Genomic DNA, 8,130 nt, shown 5'->3' with positions numbered 1-8,130 from the left:
TTGTATTGTGAATGATAGACCGTTGTCATGTTATTCAAGAATTGTCATGCTTTATATTATCCATGCTATCGAGTCCTGGGGGTATTTAATACCCAATAATTTAGCTGTGTGCCTAGACCCCGTGTCAGTTTCAAGACAATCTCAGTTGTGCCACAATCAGTAGAACTCAGTCAGTTACAGAACTTAGGATAACTCAATAACTCAGTTCAGTTCAGTTAAACAGTATGGCTAGAACAGCTCAGTCTGGCCTAGTATGAACTAGGAAATCAGTTTAGTGTCTTTTAGTTAGGAGTAGGATTCAGCACCGAGCGAGCCTAGGGATGAGGGCACGCCCATTAGTGAGGACTGGGTCCCTAGAAGAAATCCCTAAGTTCCAGAACTACGTAGCCAGCGTAGGTATGAGATGTCACTCGTTAGATAGGACTGACATACTCAGAGATCACCCGCTAGTTTAGGACTGATCTCAGGGGTCACCCGTTAGATTAGGACTGACTCCATAGCAGTTATATTTACCCATGGCATGGTACTGACACCCTTCTAGCTTGGGTTACAGGTCGGACCCCAATTAGTTCAGAAAAGGGCATGTTGGTTAGATGACTACCTCCCACAGTTTCAGTCTCAGTCTTTAGAATAGAACTCAAATCAGTATTACAGACTTCACGACTATTAGACACAGTCACTTAACTCTGTATAGAACTTAGATAGTTCTATAGATTCATAGATCACCCGCTAGATAGGCTTGATCTCAGCTTCAGTCAATCAGATATCAGTATCAATAGACTCAGTTATCAGAAATGTTGTTATTAGAATTCAGTATTTAGTGATACTACAATTTCAGTTATAGTTTATGCACTAATGCTTGCATTCTCACTCAGTCATGTTCACATTACGTAGTCAGTTACAGTTCATGCATATGAACCCTTGCATTCATCCTTACCTCACCTAGCATACCAGTACATTCTCACATACTGACACATACTTTTCTCTTGTGATATGGTGTCTTATACCATAGGTTCAGAAGCACGGGATCCCGAGCACACTTAGCAGTTCAAATTCAGCCAGCAGTAGTAGACTTAGCAGTGAGTCCTCATCATTCAAGGATGTTCCTTATTTTATTATTGCATTAGATTTAGCATTTCAGTAGATGGAGTTAACTGGGGGATTGTCCCATCAACTCCTTATTCAGACAGTTTAGAGGCTTTTTCAGACTAGAGTACTTTCAGACAATTGTTTTAGTTCTGGTATTGTTATACTTTATTTAGTTTTATTTTAGTATTGAACCTTATGGAAAGTTTTTCGCCAGTTTTCTGCATTTTATAGTACATTATTCAGTGCTTAGTTACAGATATTAGTCATGGGTTTACTTGTGGTCCTTCAGGGTCATAACTACCGTGTAGCATCTGAAGTTCAAAATTTGGGGTGTTACAGGTACTAACTAAATTGTTGGAGCCCTTGTATAAAGAAGAATATGTACAAAGACGGAGACGAACACGATAACAAATTTTTATTTCAAGCCACTTCACTTTACATGTAGTGGAAATAATTTTTATACAGGCCAAGTTGAATTTTTATAATGCAACAGATAGTATATCTGTTGTAACAGATATAAAACCTATTGTGACAGATTGATTATCTATTAAATAGGTTGGTCATCTATTGCATTAATAGATTTTTCCTAGTCTGTCTTTCACAACAGAAATCTAAACTGTTGTAACATATAATCTATCTGTTGCAACTGATAGGTAATCTGTTGGAATAAATCAATAAAGTAGGAAGACCAATTCTATAATTTCTAGTAGATGATCTACGTGTTGCATCTCATGTTGCAACATATGTTTAAATCTATTTGATAAGATATGTCATCTGTTACAGTGGATGTATTATCTGTTGTGATATGTGAATCTAGTATTCCATTTCAATTAACATGTTCAAAACTAAGGATTAAATTGTATTCATAGACACCATAAAATAAGTTGAAGCTTTCGAAAATTACATGAAATAACTCAACAAATAAATGAAATGTAAAAAAATCATTATGGGTACAAATGATCTCACTACCAGAAATTACCCCTACGGCAACGGTTCAAAAAACGTTGCGATAGATATAAAAACCGTTGCCATAGAGCTACTGCAACATTTTTATATGCGTTGCGTAGGTGGGCATTGGGATAGGCCTGTCGCAACGAATTTTGCAACGGTTACAAAATACGTTGCAATAGGTCTATCTATTGCAACGATTTTTGTAATTCCTATTGAGACGGTTAAAATTGTCTATTGCAGCGGTTTCTAACCGTTGCAATAGATTGTATTGCAACGGTGAAGAACCATTGCAATACTCTATTGCAACGATTATTGATCTTTTGCGGCGATTTTGCACTACCTATGGCAATGGTTTTTGACACCTATTGCAACAATTTTCGAATCTTTTGCAATATTTTTTTTGCCACTTATTATTGCAACTAGTTCAAATACCAATTGATATATAAAGAGAGAATTATATTAATACACAATTATCTATGCACATCACGACAAAATCTTTCATTAATAATAATTCAAATTAAAATATCCAACAAACTATCAACTTAAATCCAAAAGAAAAATGTTAAAGTCAAACAGTCATTAGTTTTCCCATAAAGTATCAAGTTCGAGTGGCGATAAGTTTCACAGAATTCAATACTTCGCAAATTCTCTCGAGTAAGGTCAATTTCTTCATCACTTTCTTCATCGCCTCCATTTTGAACATCTATAAAAAGAGAAAAAATAATCTTAATTAACACTTAAATGACAACATATTTAATTTTCAATTGAAACATAAAAGAACACCTATAAATAGAGCATAAACAATCTTAATAGCAAATGAATAAATATAGTAAATTTCTGAGCAAGAAACAATTTTATAATATAGTAAATTTCTGAGCACTTTCATTAGTAGAACTTGCCATTGATAGATTTCATTAGAAGGATTTCCATGCCAAGTCAAAACAAGACAAACAAATTGAAATGGAGGGAGTACAAAGTATGAATGGATTGTCATTATGGATTACATCTCAACGTAGTTCGTAATCTTATACAAAGTTCAGAACTTGAGATTAATCTGGATATATGAGTGAACAAATTCCATAGGGATGAAAACATACACGTGATATTATCTACCAAAGACCTTGTAAACAATATAGCAGCCCTCATGCAGATGGGAAAAAAAATCAGAAAAATATCTTATTCCTCTTCGGGTTGGAATTCAAGATCTAATTTCCTCTTTAGATGTGATCTGCCAGCACTGCAGATGAAAAAAACGTTCAGGAGACTTACAATGATACAAGAGAAGAGTAGTAACAGGTCCATAAAATGACTAGCCAATAAGTTCCTGCATATCCAAAATGTTGGTGGTGTCAATATTAGCATTCTATGCATCAGTATCTTTGTGCATAACCGTGTGGGTACATCTCTTTCCCCCAACCAACAGGATAACAACAATGGTATATTACAAACATGAGATCAAGTACAACACATGTAGCTAAGGTTAGAAAATATTGCAAGGCGCATCAGCTAATACCTGTTAATGGTAGGTACAACAGCCAAAAGCTATGAGAGAACTTATACCAGTAAAGAAGACATGGTAGATTTGCCACAGCCGCTAGTACCACACAATAGCACAGTTACAGATTCTTTTCTTTCTCGAATCCTGAAACATACCAACAACTCTGTGAAAAAATATTGAACAAGGCACACTGACAAACAATCACTGACGAACAATATCAGAAACTGAGCACAGCATCAGTTTCCTATATCAAACATCATGGACAGAGAAGTGGATACGGCAAAGGCAACAATTACTCCATAATTTGTAAATGACGAGACACATTTTTAATTTCAATGACTTATTGATTCGGGCATCTACTCATCGCAGGGTAATGAGAAAATTCCTAGCGAAGTCTGAGCATGAATTTGATGAGACTGGCAGACTCATTTCATAATACTTGTTCTATTCACTAACAAATACATCAGCTTGCACTCTAACGGAACAACAGATAAATTATATCGATTACCCATGAAACCATATAGATCATTAAAATGGAAACTTCAATTTTTCTTCTCTTACAACTTCAAGATTTCTGCAAAACCTCTCTGCAGATTAGGCTAAAGAATGACAAAATCTGGAAAAAGACCTTTCTTTTCTAAGTGGTTGTATGCTATTAAAAACATCACCATATCAGATAAGATAGAAGGATAAACCACAAAACAAGAATTCCCATGTCGTTATATAAATAGCTATGATTTGCGTGCACATGAGTGGTGGGGGGGGGGGGTTGTGTGTGAGTACTGGGGGGTTTACGAACAGTGAAATACACCTTGTAATACCAAGGGAGAGACAACAGAACCTCACCTGCAAACTAAAATTAAGTCGGCCCTCTGGTTGGGGCCCATATACTTGTATTTGGTTAAAGCAAAGTTCCTATTCTGACAATCACCATCGTGCGCCTTTTGTACAACTCAAATGGTATGCTCTCGCTTTCATTGTTCCCTTTATCCAAGAATACACCGATAATGGTACTGATCTCTTTAGGATGAAGTCCTTTAGAGTTATCCCGTCCCAATTATGCTCTATCTGCTGAAACCAACTTAGCTCCCATGTCAATAGTTCATTCCAACAACCAACGCCAGATACTCTAACAGGCTCTGTATTTCAAAGGACAAAGAAACTGACCTTGTAGCTAATGGCTAGATGAGCTAGTTCTTGCGCTGCACCAAGGTCAGAAACTCCACCTTTTACACTATAACCTTCACGCAACAGTATCCGAGCAATGCGGATACCAGCTTGTCCAGTGGCACCAGAAACAAACACCATTCCAGGATCCTTTGCCCTTTGCCTTCCAAAAGACAAACCAGAAGATGCGTTCGGGCTAGCAGGTATCAAAGACGTCACATCAGGAAACTTACCTGTTTTGAAGACACATTATATTATTTTGTAATTAAAACTGTATTCCCTCTTAACAACTTGATTTTCTAATTTTTTAGATAAGAAAGTCACACAATTCAATATGATATTAGAGCAAACAGATGTCTAGTTATTTACTCATGTTTTTGAAACATCCAGGCTCCACATATTGAATACTAAGGCATGGCTGAATGAGAGGGCCATTTCATCACAAAACATAACACATTTGTCCTGCAATTTGCACGTCTTTCCAGATGGGCACAACTTATACCAAGTCATCTTATGCAAATAAAGGACAACCAGTTGCAACAGGGCATATTCGCCAACCCATGGTCATATTCATGTATCAATCTGTCTTCCTCCCATATAAATGCAGATGAAAATCAGACATGACTCGTAACACACCATGATCTTCATTGCTATATGTCATGAGGACATTCCTAACAGACTGCTATTATGTTAAAACAATGAATTAACTACTAACCTTCAGAAAACAGGAAAAATAATAATAACCAAATAAGGTGATAAGTGAAGCACAATAACGAAGAGGAGTAACAAAAATAATAAGACAACCAACTACGAGAGTATGCTACTGCTACTGGTATGGACAGGGAATAGGTATTGTGAACAAACCTACCGCTCCAAAGCTAAACAAAGCACAACTATCTACTAACCTTCTCCCCTAATCTACGACCTTCATAGCCTCCTACCCAAAGTCATGTCCACAGTAAGCTAAAGATGCGCCAAAAACCTTAGACATCACTCACACTCCTCTCTACATTTATCAACCTAGACATCATAGTCGAACTACAGATTGAGCAACGAAGCAGCTCTAAGTCAATCGATAACATACAAACCGCCAAGGTTAATCAGTTCAATTATTTCACCATATACCAAATTAATAACATTAGAAACAAATAAGATGAATAAAAGCACCTGAAGCTCTCTTAGAATATCTACACGCTTCCTAACTTGTGGAGTTAACGTCTCGAGTATATCTGTATTCTGTCCAGCCAAAATTTTGAAGCTTATCATACAAATTACACACACCAAAACAAACAAAGATATTTCATACGGAACAAGCCGTGTTTTAACAGATATACATCAACCTCCCTTAAGTGTGATATCAAATACCAAATCCATACATCAACCTTACTTACCTCAAATCTCCCATATTTTTAAAAACCAGTGTCTTTAAGAGAATAAGCACAAAAAATTGACACTTTGGAAGAAATTAGGGCACCGAAATTCTACGACACTTGGCAATAAGCACAAAAATACTGATAGAAGCTAAAAATTAGGGCATTGAAATCCTATGGCACTGAAATACCTGTTTCAATAGATGGCTAGGGTTCAATCGAAGTGGTCGGAGCACTCGTAGTCGGAGCAGTAGTCGATCGGAGACCCAAAGTTTTTGTTAATTTTGACATGCGCTGGAGCAATGGAGCACTGATTTGAAGATCCAGAGCAGTCGATCGAATTGAGACCCAAACTTTTTGATTTGAAGATCTCTAAAAGTGTGTGCTAACCCATTTAACTTGTAAGCAGTAGATAGTAGGTTTTTTGTAAAGACCTGAATCAGTACTATTTCTATATTATTATTTCTTCTATTTTTGTTAGATATTTCATTATATTTTAGCGCACTTTGTGAAAAATTGAGGAGGGAAAAAATTAAGGTCGTTGCAATAGCTTTTTTTTCTTAATTAAGCGTTGCCATAGGTGTTCTATAGCAACGGTTCATTCAAACGTTGCTATAGGACACCCTATTGCAATGGTTATAACATCAATTTGTTTCTAATAAAATAATTTTTTTTGCAACGGTTCCAACCGTTGCAATAGACCCTCTATTGCAACATTTTGGGAACCGTTGCCAAAAGGTTCGTTGCAATAGGGGTAATTTCTAGTAGTGGATCTACTCTACAAATAAATAAACAAGTTAAACCAAAGAGGATAGGTTATTACATTGACGGACTTAAGCTATAAAGATTTACTCAATATGGACAAGTTATTCTTCATCTGGTGCTGCAGAATTCGGCTTTGATCATCGTGGATCTTTAATGTCGCATGTGTACGACTTCTGAGCTTTCGTTTCTCCGTATTTTTAAAAAAGAGCAGCATATCTTTTGCGAAGTAATTCGGCATCAAGTCCATCATTTGGTACTTGTAATCCATCGCTCAAATACTCGGTGTACGCGGCAATAAAAAGACCGCAATCCCTGCTTTTTAAAAAAACAGATAATCCATATCTTGTCGTTCATGCAAGCATTGTGAAATTTGTGAAATGAAACTAAATCATGACACTTAAACTTACGATCTACCAATGGTTTGTTGAGAAATTCCTTCAACATATTGTACATCAAATGAATTATCCATTTTATCTAAGTATGCTTCAATCGTCGACCAATCAGTACGAACCTTTTGGTCCAAAAAGCCACTCATATCAAGGTAAGTAGACAATATTTTAGCCAGCTTTTATATCTCATACGACGGCCTAAAATGTCTCCTTCGCGACACTGAGTCATAAACTCGGATACGCCTCTCATTTAGAATGACGACAGCCAAAACCCAATGAAATTCATCACCGTAATTGATTAGGATGTACACTTCGTCGACCAAATGCCAAGGTAAGCCAACTGAAATGCAAAAGCCTTTGATGATGTTGATTAAGCATTCCTCATTTTGGGAAACTTTCGGCTATTATTGACAATACCGATCGTAGGCATAATTGATGTAAACTTTGTACAAACAATTGTCTGTCATGTATCTATATTGTTCTTGTGTTTGCAATTTGACCTTCTTTCGGAGGTACTAAAAAATGGCATTGATATGCTACACATATTATCAAACATTTCAGATTACGTGATGAAAAAGTTAATACATAAATGCAATTAACTAAAGTATTAATTAATATTAATATGTATGGCATTTAAACCTCATCATTTCAGCAAGTTTGGGGCTGTGACATCAAATAAAACTAATTTTTCATTTCGGGATGTGCAACAACAAAGTCGAACATATCAAAACTAAGACTCGATTCGTTCACTTTGTAGCGTTCATCATTTTGTTTTATACATGATGATTTATATATGTTAATGTCACATTCTTACAACAAGAATCGTATAAATGAATATCTGTAAAAATTGATTTATGTACCTATCGGCATGATGCTTTAACAGCCCATCTGCAATTCATTC

At 36.1% G+C, this 8,130-nt stretch overlaps 1 long non-coding RNA gene across 6 annotated transcripts; it reads right to left on the bottom strand.

Annotated features, from left to right (window-relative positions):
- Nucleotides 1-2,517: 2,517 nt before the first annotated feature.
- LOC107853901 lies at nt 2,518-6,575 on the bottom strand. 6 transcript variants are annotated; one of them, XR_007055424.1, is made up of 6 exons: nt 6,267-6,575; nt 5,873-5,941; nt 4,706-4,938; nt 4,385-4,609; nt 3,310-3,682; nt 2,518-2,743 (listed from the first exon to the last, which is right to left on the bottom strand). It is a non-coding gene; the product is annotated as an uncharacterized LOC107853901 (long non-coding RNA). The 6 variants fall into 6 exon arrangements; XR_007055423.1 differs by having other exon boundaries at nt 3,138-3,682; nt 6,267-6,529; XR_001669878.2 differs by lacking the exon at nt 5,873-5,941 and having other exon boundaries at nt 3,138-3,682; nt 6,267-6,528.
- Nucleotides 6,576-8,130: the final 1,555 nt, after the last annotated feature.

Source organism: Capsicum annuum, chromosome 5 (assembly GCF_002878395.1).
Source record: "Capsicum annuum cultivar UCD-10X-F1 chromosome 5, UCD10Xv1.1, whole genome shotgun sequence".
NCBI classification, from domain to species: domain Eukaryota; kingdom Viridiplantae; phylum Streptophyta; class Magnoliopsida; order Solanales; family Solanaceae; genus Capsicum; species Capsicum annuum.
Note: the sequence above shows the minus strand (reverse complement) of the source record. Positions and strands in the feature narration are given on the sequence as shown.